The following is a 12,148-nucleotide window of genomic DNA, read 5'->3' as shown; positions in this document are numbered from 1 at the left end:
ACACACACACACACACACACACACACACACACACACACACACACACAAAGAAGCAAATATAAGATACAGCTGGTATGGTGGCATGTGCCTGTGGTCTCAGCACTGCATAGACAGGCAGAGAAACTACCTTTTTTTTTTTTTTTTAATAAAATGTAAGCCTCAAGACACACAGTACATCACATCAACTCACTTCTCATCATGAACATGCTAGAGATGCCTACAGGTAGAAATGCTGTGATGACCATAGTTACGGTCACCTGGCCTCTGCAGTTTTGAAACGTTAACGTTTTTGAGGATTTCTGGCTTCTGGTCACTCAAAGATGCTGCTGTCCACTCTACAGTCATCCCACACACACACCATTTTTTAAGACAGTGTCTTACTCCATAGCTCTGACTGATCTGAGACTCACTATGTAGACAGGACTAGCCTTGAACTCCCAGAAATCCTCCTGCCTCCACCACCTCACCCAGCTAGATCAATCGTCTTTTTATTGCCTCAGTGAAGAGATCTCCTGCCCTCCTCAAAATCCTCCATGCTTAGCTCTTTGGCCCCATCAAGTCTCTGCCATCGGATGAGGCTCGGCTTGTGGTAGCTGAAGTGTCTGAGATGTCCTGGTCCTTGCATAAATACTGTCTCCGCTGGACAGATGCAAGACCCAAGCATCTCTCCATGTGGCTAGCTCTCATCTCTCTGCACTGTAGTGTCCCAGCTGGGCTGGATGTCCTCCATGGTGTCAGTCTTCCTAAATGCTAGCCTGAAGCTGAGCAGTGGTAGCCTTTAATCCCAGCATGAGGGAGAGCTCTGTGAGTTCGAGGCCAGCCTGGTCTACAGAGCAAGTTCCAGGACAGCCAGGGTCACGCAGAGAAACCCTGTCTCAGAAAAAAAACAAGCAAACAAAAAAGCTAGCCTAGAGCTGGAAGCAGTGTTCTTTCTAGCGCCTTTTGTTGCTGAGGGCAAGTCACAAGGCCAGTCTAGACACACGGACAGGGAGAGGCAGACATCAGGCTCCACCATTGCTCTGTGTGTGTACGCACACCCAAGCGAGCATGTTCACGTGTGTGCTTATCTAGGTACATGGAGGTCAGAGGGGTGACATACTGAGGGAACCTAGGACTTCCTGTACACTAGCCAAGGCCGGGATCACTGAGCGTGGCACGTGCTAGAGAGACAAGGACTTGACCATCTTTGGAAAGTGTCACTGAGAGGCCAGCCAGCTGCAGGCACCAGTGAGGACACCGAATCCTGAGTCACTGGAGAGCCGTCCATGCAGACCCAGGCCCTGTCAGTCTAATCACGTGTCCTGACTGCTCCTGTCGCCCTCACCGCCGTGTCCAAGTCCCCAAGATCATGAGCCCCTCGTCCCAGCCCTCTGACCCGCAGCTCACTTTTCCAGCTCTTGTCTTCATCTGCTCCACTCACCAGTTGCTAGGAACCCAGTCATTTGAGTGTGGCAGAAATAGATCTGAAGAAAGACAAATGGTCCCTGCTTTGCACAAGGCCGTTCGTTGTGTGCTCTCGGGTAAGAGGAAACTGTTTTTCCCTGGAGATGGAGGAGGGGCTGCCTCCACCACCCGGAAGCCGGGAGTCTGTGAGAAATTTAGGTTTGTCCACATCAGTGCCCTTATTCCTGGCCTCAGGGGTCCTGTTCATTCCCTGCTAAAACCAGGGCTTGGGAATGAGAGATGGCTAATAAAGTCTGTTTAGAGTCCTTTTGCGAGGCTACATCTTAGAATCTTGTCCTGGAGTTGACCCTTTTCACACCCGGAAGGTCTCTTTTGATGCTAAATGTCAGCCTAGGTTCCCTAGGAAGCAGGCCTTGAGTGGGAGGGCCTGGAAGCTGCAGTCCTTAAGTAGCCAAAGCCTGCACTCTGGGGTGGTGCTAACGAATTCTACTGGACCGCTGCTGGGGAAACAGAGCCTCTGAGGTTCAGCTGCGTCAACCTCCAGAACGGAAGCTGCTTCAGTCCCCATTATCACAGGCTTAATGGAGTCCACGGCAAAACCATAACAAGACCCCAGTGCGGCGTGCTGCACCCTGTGGGGGCTCGGGGCTCAGGCGGCGACACTGGGCGCTGGTGCCTTGTACTGAGGCAGCAATACCGAGCAGAAATAAAATGGGCAGTACTTGTTTATAACCCCAACACTAAGAGAGGATTGCTGAGAGTTTGAGGGTAGCCTGGGCAAACTCAGGCCAACCTGGAATCCATAGTAATATCTAGTCTCAAACAACAAACCAACCAACCAACCCCAGCCTAGCTTAGTCTAGGTATAGAGGTGAGCATTTACTTACAACACGACAGGAGAGTGGGAGCCAGGGAGGTGGCTCAGTTAGCAGAGTGCATGGTACACAAGGGTCAGGACATGAGTTCAAATCCTCAGGGCCCGCGTGGAAGGCTGGGCATGATGGCTGCAACCCAGCACTGTGAGGGTTGGGACAAACAGGAAGATCCCCCCCCCACAAACACTCACACATGAGCTTGCTGGCCAGCCAGTCTGGGCTAACCACTGAGCTCCAGATCCAGGCAGAGACTCTTCTCAAAAACGAACAAAGGCAATTAGCAGACAAAAGAGTTTCAGTGGGCTTATGGTTTCAGAGCGCAAGCCCACAGCCATCAAGGCAGGGATCACGGCAGCAGGCAGGCAGGCATGGTGCTGGGGTTCACACCTTGATCCACAGACACAAGGCAGAGACAGAGACACTGGGGTTGGCATGGGCTTTTGAATCCTCAAAGTCAGCCCTTAGTGACATGACATACCTCCCTCAGATCTCATGAAGGAGACCTACAACCCTAGAGGGAAAACCAACCAACCAGCAGGGCATTCTGGGACATTCCTTTAACCCCAGCACTCCAGAGGTGAAGGCTGAGGCAGATGCAGATGGATTTCTGTGAGTTCGAAGTCTATACAGAGACACAGACAGTTCTGGAACACCGAGGGCTGCGTAGGGAGACTATTTCAACAAATACATAAACAAATAACCAATTAATTAAATGCAATGTTAATGCCACACACACAGAAATCAGGCCTAATGAGGCAATCCCAGCACCTGGGAGGCTGAGGCAGGGGATTGCAAGTTGCAGGCCAACCTTAGTTACTTCAGGAAATCCTGCTCTGGAAATAAAAGTGCCTACTTCAACAGCGTGTTTACTAAACAAGAATGGATACAGAGAAGATCCGAATGATCCTTGCACAGGGAAGACCCAGAAATTCAAGAATCTTTGCAGTTTAAAAAAAGCAAACAAACCTAAAGGCTGGTTGTGGGGGCTCACAGTCAGAAGGCAGAGGCAAGCAGAGAGGTTTTCTGAGACTTAAAACACTCTCATAACAGCATTACTCACAATGACCAGAAGGGGGTGCTGCCATCCAATGGGTTCTTTCCAAAAGTCAGGCGCTGAAACAAACCGCGCGGGAGCCGGTGTTAAAATGGGCTAAAGCCAACAGGGTGGCGGTGGTGACGCATTAATCCCAGCCCTCAGGAGGCAGAGGCAGATGGATCTCTGTGAGTTCGAGGCCAGCCTGGTCTACAGAGTGAGTTCCAGGACAGCCAGGGCTACACAGAGAAACTCTACACACACACACACACACACACACACACACACACACACACACACACAGGGGAATGTATTAACATATTTTAGGTGACTAAAAAGATCTTGCTAGGGGATCTGGGTCCAGTTCCCAGCATTGCCAGCAGTAGAGGCATCTCATGCCTCAAAAATGCCCTTCCAGCCTCTGGCTCTCTGCACTCCCCTTCATCTGGACAGCCTCCCGCCATGGCCTCCGCTTCATTTAGCTGCTGTCCCTTCCGGGAAGTCCTTTCTGACAATTCTGTGTGCCGGGACACTGCTCATCGGGTTCCCCCTCCCCTTTATTGTTGCTATTATTATTACTTTTTTGTCTCGGTACTTTGGATTGTCGGAGAGTGAATTGTATACTTGTTTCCTTTGCCCTCACTCTACCCCGACCCATGAATCAGGAAATCCTGGAGCTCAGGGTCTTGGTCGTGTTCTTTGCTGTACTTCCAGGGCCTAAAACTCTGATACATGGGACCAGGAAATTTTGTTTTTTAATACTTTTTCAATTAATGCTGTAACCGTTTCATACATGTATGTATGTTATTGATATTCCCACGAATATACACAGCACACACACATTACCCTCTCTTACCCGCCCTTACCCTGGAGCTTTTCTGATTCCCAATGAATTGGTCTTCTGTTTTCATGCCTTCTCTTTAAAAAAATTTATCTCTGAGACACTATCTACTTCTGGCTGTTTTGGAACTCACTACAGCTATATAGCTAGAACGGTGTAGCGCACTTGAACCTCTCAAGGGCTGAGATTATAGGGTGTGTCACCACATCCAGCTTAAAATTAATTAAAAAAAAAAAAACTTTTATCACCAAGCCAGGCGACATGGCACATGGCTTTAATCTTAGAATTCCAGACCAGGCAGGGCTAAATAGAGAGATCTTGTCTCTCTGCCTCCTAAGTGTTGGGATTAAAGGTGCGGACAACCATGCCCAGCTCAAAAACTTTTTAACTGAAAAAGCATTTTAAGAAGTTTTATTGGCTGAGTGGTGGTGAGGCAGGGCTTTAATTCCGGCAGAGGCAGGTGAATTTGAGGCCAGCCTGGTCTACAAAGTGAGTTTTAGGTCATCATCATCCAGGACTACACAAAGAAACCTTCTCTGGCATAAAACAAAACAAAAACAAAATAAACAAAAAAAGTTCTTATGACTGAGTCTGTGGACTGAGAATTCACAGCTCTGTACGTGTGTGTGTGTGTGTGTGTGTGTGTGTGTGTGTGTGTGTGTGTGCACGGCCCAGAGCTTCACATACATCACATGAACCCTCAGCCCACCAGAGTTATTTTTAAATCTGAAGGGCAGGCAGTCCTGGGATTAACCCTCGGGCTTTATGCATGCTAGGCAAGGGCTCTACCGGAGCTCCGACTTCATTCTGCGTCACTTCACCCATCAGTGGTTCACAGAGGTCTGGAGACTCTGGCAGCAGAGCTGCCTTTGACCCCTGGTCACAAGTCCAAGAGGCCACATGGGACTTGGGGGCCATTCATGAAGGCTTCACAGGAGCTTTTCTGTGCCTGGCCTTTGGCCCGTTGCTGGGAGGATATGGAGCAGGGAAAATGTCTCCTGAGTATGGGCCTGTCGGGGGTGATGTCTTTTGTCCCTTGCTTGACAGGCTGGCCCATTTTCTGAGTCTTCCCTTCTTCCCTGTGGCTGTCTAGTGAGAACTGGTTGGCCCTCGTGGGCAGCCCACACCCATCCCCCAAGGTACCTTTGTGGGGCAGCTGGAAGGAGTCCTCAGCTGAAAGGTACAGCAGTTACGCTAAGCCAAGGCCTAAAGGAAGTGAGAGCAAGACCCTTCCTGGGAGGATATAGCCTGGAATGGCTGGGACCACACAGAGAGAGGCAGCAATCAGACACACACACACACACACACACACACACACACAGAAGCAGATAAGAGCGCTGACTGCTCTTCCAGAGGTCCTGAGTTCAATTCCCAGCAACCACATGGTGGCTCACAACCATCTCTACTTGAATCTGATGCCCTTTTCTGACATGCAGTGCAGATGAGCACGCATACATAAAATAATAAATATAATCTTACTTAAGACGGCTGGGGATATGGCGGTGGGCGTTACCACAGGGCATACTCGAATGTCTTTAGTCTCAGCATACAGGAGCAGCTGGAGGAGGCAGGAGATCTCTTTGAGTTTTAGGTCATCTTGGTCTACATAGCACATTCCAGGACAGCCGGAACATAGTGAGACTCTGTCTCAACACAAAACAGGGCTGGAGAGATGGCTCAGAGGTTAAAGAGGACTGGCTGTCCTTCCAGAGGTCCTGAGTTCAATTCTCAGCAACTACATGGTGGCTCACAACCATCTATAATGAGATCTGGTGCCCCCTACTGGCATGTCGGCACACATGCAGGCAGAACACTGTATACATAATAAATACATCTTAAAAAAATGCTTTTGTTTGTTTGTTTTTTAAGACAAAACAAAACACAAAGACATGATGGATAAAGGCCAAGCTTGGCCAGCCTGGACATTCAGCAGAGAGAGGTTAGCTCAGGAACCATCAGCCGCTATCTCAGTTCAGCCTCTGAGCAGCCAGAAACCCCTTTGGCTGGTGTCTCTTGCTCTTCTTCTGGACTCTGATGTAACGTGTGCTTCATTCTTCTGAGGCACGGTCTGACGTCTCCTCCATTCTGTAAAACCAACTACCCTCTCTTTCTGCAGCTTCTTACTCACGGCTTCTCTGTGGGTGTCTCCTCTCTAGCTTTGAGTTTCTTTAGCCTCAAAAAGGGCCTTTCTTCTTCTATGATTCCATAGAATCATCTAGGTCCAATCTAGGCTCAGGCCATTGACTCCACATGCAGATTGAAAACCCCCTCAAAACTCCTCTCTTTCAGGGGCTGATGAGATGCTCGGCAGGTCAGAGCACTTAGTGCTCCTGCATGATCCCTAACACCCACATGGTGGCTCACACTTGTCTGTAACTTCAGCGGAGCCAACACCTCTTCTGGCCTCCAAGGACTCCAGGCAAATACATGGTGCATAGACATGCATACATGCAGGCAAAAACCAAAACAAAAAAACAAACCCATACACATTAAAAACGAAGGCGAAGACTGGTGGAATGCTTGCCTAACAGGCATGAAGCACTAAGTCTGATCCCCAGCACCACATAAACGGAGTCCAGTGGCTAAGGCCTGTGATCCGAGTACTTAGGAGGTAGAGGCAGGAGAATCAGAAGTCGTCTTTGGGTACATAGAGAGCTGTAAATGTTTTCTATTAGTGGGGGCCCTTTCTAGTGCCTGCCCTAGTTCCCAAATAATGACATGCAGACCTAACGCATTTATTAATAAGCTTTAAAGCACTATAACTGGGCGGATATTCATCTACTGGTGCCAAATTATGCTAGCCTGGCTATCTCCCAGCCACATGCCTGTTCACTTGCCATCAGCCTTGTCTTGGTCTCCTGCTGTATGTTTCTGTTCCCATCAAAGGTGGCCTTCCCCAGGACATGACTTTCTCATCTCTTCGGTCCCTACCTGAAACCCGTACGCTGGGAATGGAAGTCCCACCTACTGTCTCTTCTACCCAGCAATTGGCTCTTCAGCTTCTTTATTAACCAATCAGAGATAATCCTCCGTGAGCAATTTTTACATAACACTGAGACCCGAGATCTTCATAGAAATGACAATGCCCATGGCAGGACTGCAGCCAGATCTCAGGGGCAGAAATGAGCATCTGAAAACACAGTGGCCAAGACCATCCCCTAACAGGGAGTTTGAGCCTGGAAGACACGAGACCCTGACTCAACACACACACACACACACACACACACACACACACACACACACAACTATCGTCTTGGGTGGGGATGTACTAACGGGGCTGAGAATAACACTCTTGGGTTTGGGTCCCCAGCACTGCAGAAAGCAAAAAACAACCCTTTCTGTCTTCATGTCACACTCCTAAGAGCTATAAAGAGCCCGTGGACCGGAGCTGGAGAGATGGCTCAGCAGTTTAGAGGACCCAGGCTCAGTTCCCAGAACCCAGGCGGTGGTTCCCAGATCATTTTCCCCTGTTTCCAGGGGCGCCGACATCCTCTTATAGCCGTGCTCTGCCTGCGACCCCGGCACTCTGGGAGGTGGAGGCAGAGGCAGGCGGATCGCTGTGAGTTCAAGGCCAGCCTGGTCGACAAAGCCAGTCCAGGGCAGCCCAGGCTACGCAGAGAAACCCTGTCTCAAAAATAAATAAATAAATAAATAAATAAATAAATAAATAAATAAATAAATAAATAGATAAAGAGATAAAGAGATAAAAATGAAATAACTTACTAGATGATGTCCCCATGCAGATCTAGAACTTACCATGTCAAAACAACCCTTTTTTGGTTTTGACACCGGAAGTCACCTTTCTAATCTTCTCTTTTGCCACTAGTATCACCAGACCCAGGCGTGTTGACTGTTTCTGTCTTCCCTTCTCTGCCCCTCCCCCCCCCGTTGGAATCCATTGTGTGTCCTTCTGATTCTACTACCGCGTATGTCTTGAATTCTCTTCCCCACTGTCACCTTTAACCCACCACCTCTCGCCTAGATAACTGCAGGAGACTCCTAAAATGACAGCCAGGCATTTATTCCAGCCTGGGGCAGTAGATCGCTTCCTCGCTGCCAGACAGCGTCTCTCGGAAACCAAACCGGCTTCAGCTTCTCTGTGTGGAGGAGGAGCGCCTTGCCTTGAATTTCTAAGTCTCTTGTCTCCACTTCCTGGCGTTCTGGGATTGCAGGCGGGCACCGCTGTGCCCAGCACATGCAGTGCTGTAGAATGGAGCCCAGGGCATCCTGAATGCTATGCAAGTGCTTTAACAACACAGACGCACCTCGGACATCTTGCTGTCTTGTTTTTAAAACTTGGTCTTATACGTAGCTTCCACTGGCCTGTAACTAGTTATGTAGATCAGAGCAGCATCAAAGCTGTAGCAATTCCCCCTCTGTCTCAGATAAATCTCAAAAAAACAAACAAACAAAAAAATTCCGGGTTTACTTTCCTCCCTCCCCCCCAACCCCCTTTGGGTAGGTAGCCTTGGCTATCCTGGACTCTCTTTGTAGACCGGGCTGGCCTTGAGCTCCCAGCTCTTGGTCTGCCTCTGGCTCCCTGAGGGCTGGGGTTACAGGTGTGCACCACCACGCCCAGCTCAGGCATACTTTATATGGATGAACGTTTTGCTTCCATGCATGTATATGCACCACTTGTATGCCTGTTGAATTCCCTGGAACTGTCGTTACGGATGGTCACAGCACCATGCATGGGATGCTGGGAACAGAGTGCTCCGACCTTCTGAGTCATCAGTGCAGCCCCTCAGAAAAATCTTTCAAAAAAACCAAGCTTGGGGCTGGGGAGATGGCTCAGAGGCTAAGGGCACTGTCTCCTCTTCCAGAGGTCCTGAGCTCAATTCCCAGCAACCATATGGTGGCTGACAAACATCTGTATCTGGTGCCCTCTTCTGGCGTGCAGGCACACATGCAGGCAGAACACTATGTACATAATAAATAAACAAATCTTAAAACAAAACAAATCAAAAACCAAGCTCACCAGGTATGGTGGTGCACTCTCATAATCCCAGTACTCTGGGAGGCAGAGGCCGGCCAATCTCTGTGAGTTTGAAGCCAGCCTGGTCTACACAGTGAGTCCAGGATAGCCAGGGCTACACAGAGAAACCCTGTCTTGAAAACAAAAACAACAAAAAAGACAAAGCTGAAACATGTTGCTACTTGCTTACAGCTTGCCAATAAGTTCTTTCCCACCGTCTTTTGTATGTTCCTCTATGATAAAAAAAATCCACATGGGGAAAAAAAATCCGCATAGGACCATTGGTGTAGGAATTTAATCCCAGCACGCGGGAGACAGAGGCCCCTGCCTCTGTGAGGGGATCTCTGTGAGCTGGAAGCCAGCCTGGTCTACAGAGTGTATTCCAGGACAGCCAGACTACACAGAGAGACCCTGTCTCGAAATACCAAAAATTCCATATGGGGTCTGCGGAGCTGCACACCTCTCTCCTGCCGCCTCTGCAGGCATCTTTTCTCTCCCTCTTTTCTGCTAAGGCTCAGATGGGTGGTTTTTTCTCTCTTCATCATATCAAATTTCATCCCACCTCAGGGTCATGTTGACCTTCAGATCTTGGCCCGTCATCAGAAAATTCTTTCTTGTTTTATTATTCTACCTTCTCTATTCCCTCATCCTGGCTCTGTCCCTTATCTTTGCAGATTTCTCTCTCTCTCTTTTGTTCTCTGTGTAGCCTTGGCTGTCCTGAAACTTGCTCTGTAGACCAGACTGGCCTCTACCACAGAGATCTGCCTGCCTCTGCCTCCTGTGTTGGAATTAAAAGCCTTTGCTACCATATCTGGTTTGTTTGTTTGTTTGTTTGTTTGTTTTAAGGCCAGGGTCACATGTAGCTTAAACTAGCCTCAAACTCGGTATGTATACAAGGATAACTTTGAACTTTTCTTTTTTAAAGAGGATCATAGGACTCTTTTTAAAAAAAGATTGATTTATTCATTATGCATACATCATTCTAACTACATGTGTGCCTGCACACCAGAAGAAGGCACCAGATCTCATTACAGATGGTCATGAGCCACCATGTGGTTGCTGGGAATTGAACTCAGGACCTCTGGAAGAGCAGAGAGTGCTCTTAACCTCTGAGCCACCTCTCCAGCACCAACCCTGAGCTTCTGATCCTCCTGCCTCCAATTCCCATGTACCAGGATTACAGGTGTTACTACCATGTTCAAGTCACAGTTTGTCTTTTAATCTATCACAGCCCCTTTGGCTGATCCGCTAAACAAAGGCAGAGACCATGTCTGCTTTACTGACTGTGTGCTTAAGCCAGAATCATCCCATAGGAAATACTAATAAAGACTTATTCAACGAGGGACTGGTTAGGAGTGTGTGGTTTTCCTGCAGAGGACCCTCATTCAGGTACCCAGCACGCATGTCAGGCAGCTTACCACTGCCTGTAACTCCAGATCCAGGGCACTCCATCTGGTCTCCATAGGCACTGCAGTCATGTGCGCGCATGCGCGCGCGCACACACACACACACACACACACACACACACGCGCGCGCGCGCACACACACACACACACACACACATATATATATTTAAAAGTAAGAATAACTTTTTTTAAAGAAAGGTTTATTATGGACATTCTCTTTTCCTTTCCTTCCTCGATCTTCCTATGCCTAAAAAGCCTGAACATAACAGATTCCATTTTGTCACTGGCCTCCATCCTATACGTGACCTAAAACTTACCCCTGCTTCAGAAAAGCACGTTTGTACTTGCAGAAAACAAGTGAACGAACTACAACATTTCTGAGAATGGCCACACAGTGTGTCGACCCTGAAACTAGCTGATCAGAAAAACGGGTCAAAATGACCTTTGTCCTTGAGGTTACTAAAATAATTACATGTTATCATTATGGTTACCAAAATAGTTACTCCAGACGGTTACAGACTGCATCTAACCAATCACTATGTAACAAGCTTGCTCTTGCTAAACGTCGCCCAATCCTGTAACTGCCAAGTCTAGAAGCCCCTTCCCCTTGCAAAAAATAAAAAATAAAAAACCTATCAAAGCTTCTTTCCAGGCTCAGGACTCCTAGCCTCTGACTGCTCTGACAGTTCACGCTGGGAGCCCGAGCCCAAGCCTGAATAAAGGCTCTTTGCTTTTGCATATGATTTCTGACTCCTGGTGTGGTCGATGGTCTTTTGGGGTCTCGCAAGCTGGGTACAAGATGCCCTACCCCCTTGTTCTTTCTCCAGTGCCGGAGATCAAGGCTCGCACATGCTAGGCCGTGTTGAATGGATGCATCAGTTAGCTCTGTATTAAGTGAGGGAGAGACAGAGATGACCCAAAAGGACATTGCCAGGATCACTCTAAAAGGCACAGTCTGATGAAGACAGTGGGCAGTTGTGAAACGGTTAAACAGGAGAGCACAGAGGCATCACTGGTGCTCCAGGGAAGGGTGCGCGTGTAAGCACGGAAGCTATGTTTACATAACTCAAAAATATTTTTCCCCCAATTACATTTTATTTGTATTTGTGTGTAAGTACAGGTGAGTGAGTGCAGATGCCTGCAGAGTTCAGAGGCCTCGGCAGCACCCCCGCAGCTGGTGTTACAGGCCGTCTGAGCCTCCAGACGTGAGCGCTGGGAGCCAAACTCGACTGCAAGAGCCGCCGTCCCCCGCCGCATCTCTCCAGCTCGCAGGGGACACTCATCTTAATAGCCTGTTTCCCCCTTAGAGAGGGCTGCGCAGAAGGCCCTGCTCTGAGGACAGGGTCTCCCCCTTAGCTGCCCAGCTCGCTCAAACCCGGGGCGGCCTCGGGGTTCGAATCCGACGTCGCCCCACTGTTACCCCAACCCCGCCCTCCTCCGGCTAGCGGGAGGCTCCATGGCAACCCAAAACATCACAACTCCACCGAGTATCGCGAGAAGCACCGCCGCGTCGGCGGCCCAGGAGAGGCGGAGCGAGGACCGGGCCGCAGACGCCAAGCCTCCTCGCTCGCTTGCTCGCTCGCTCGCTCGCTCGCTCGCTCCCTCCCTCGCTCG

The 12,148-nt window shown here is 49.2% G+C and overlaps 1 non-coding gene across 1 annotated transcript; it reads left to right on the top strand.

Annotated features, from left to right (window-relative positions):
- Positions 1 to 3,126: 3,126 nt before the first annotated feature.
- LOC129680020 (U6 spliceosomal RNA) lies at positions 3,127 to 3,231 on the top strand. The gene has a single exon (XR_008720617.1). It is a non-coding gene; the product is annotated as a U6 spliceosomal RNA (small nuclear RNA).
- Positions 3,232 to 12,148: the final 8,917 nt, after the last annotated feature.

The sequence above is a fragment of the Psammomys obesus genome, unplaced genomic scaffold (assembly GCF_907164565.1).
Source record: "Psammomys obesus unplaced genomic scaffold, mPsaObe1.curated_primary_1811, whole genome shotgun sequence".
NCBI classification, from domain to species: Eukaryota; Metazoa; Chordata; class Mammalia; order Rodentia; family Muridae; genus Psammomys; species Psammomys obesus.
The sequence above is the reverse complement of the archived record's forward strand: the minus strand, read 5'-3'. Positions and strand labels throughout refer to the sequence as shown.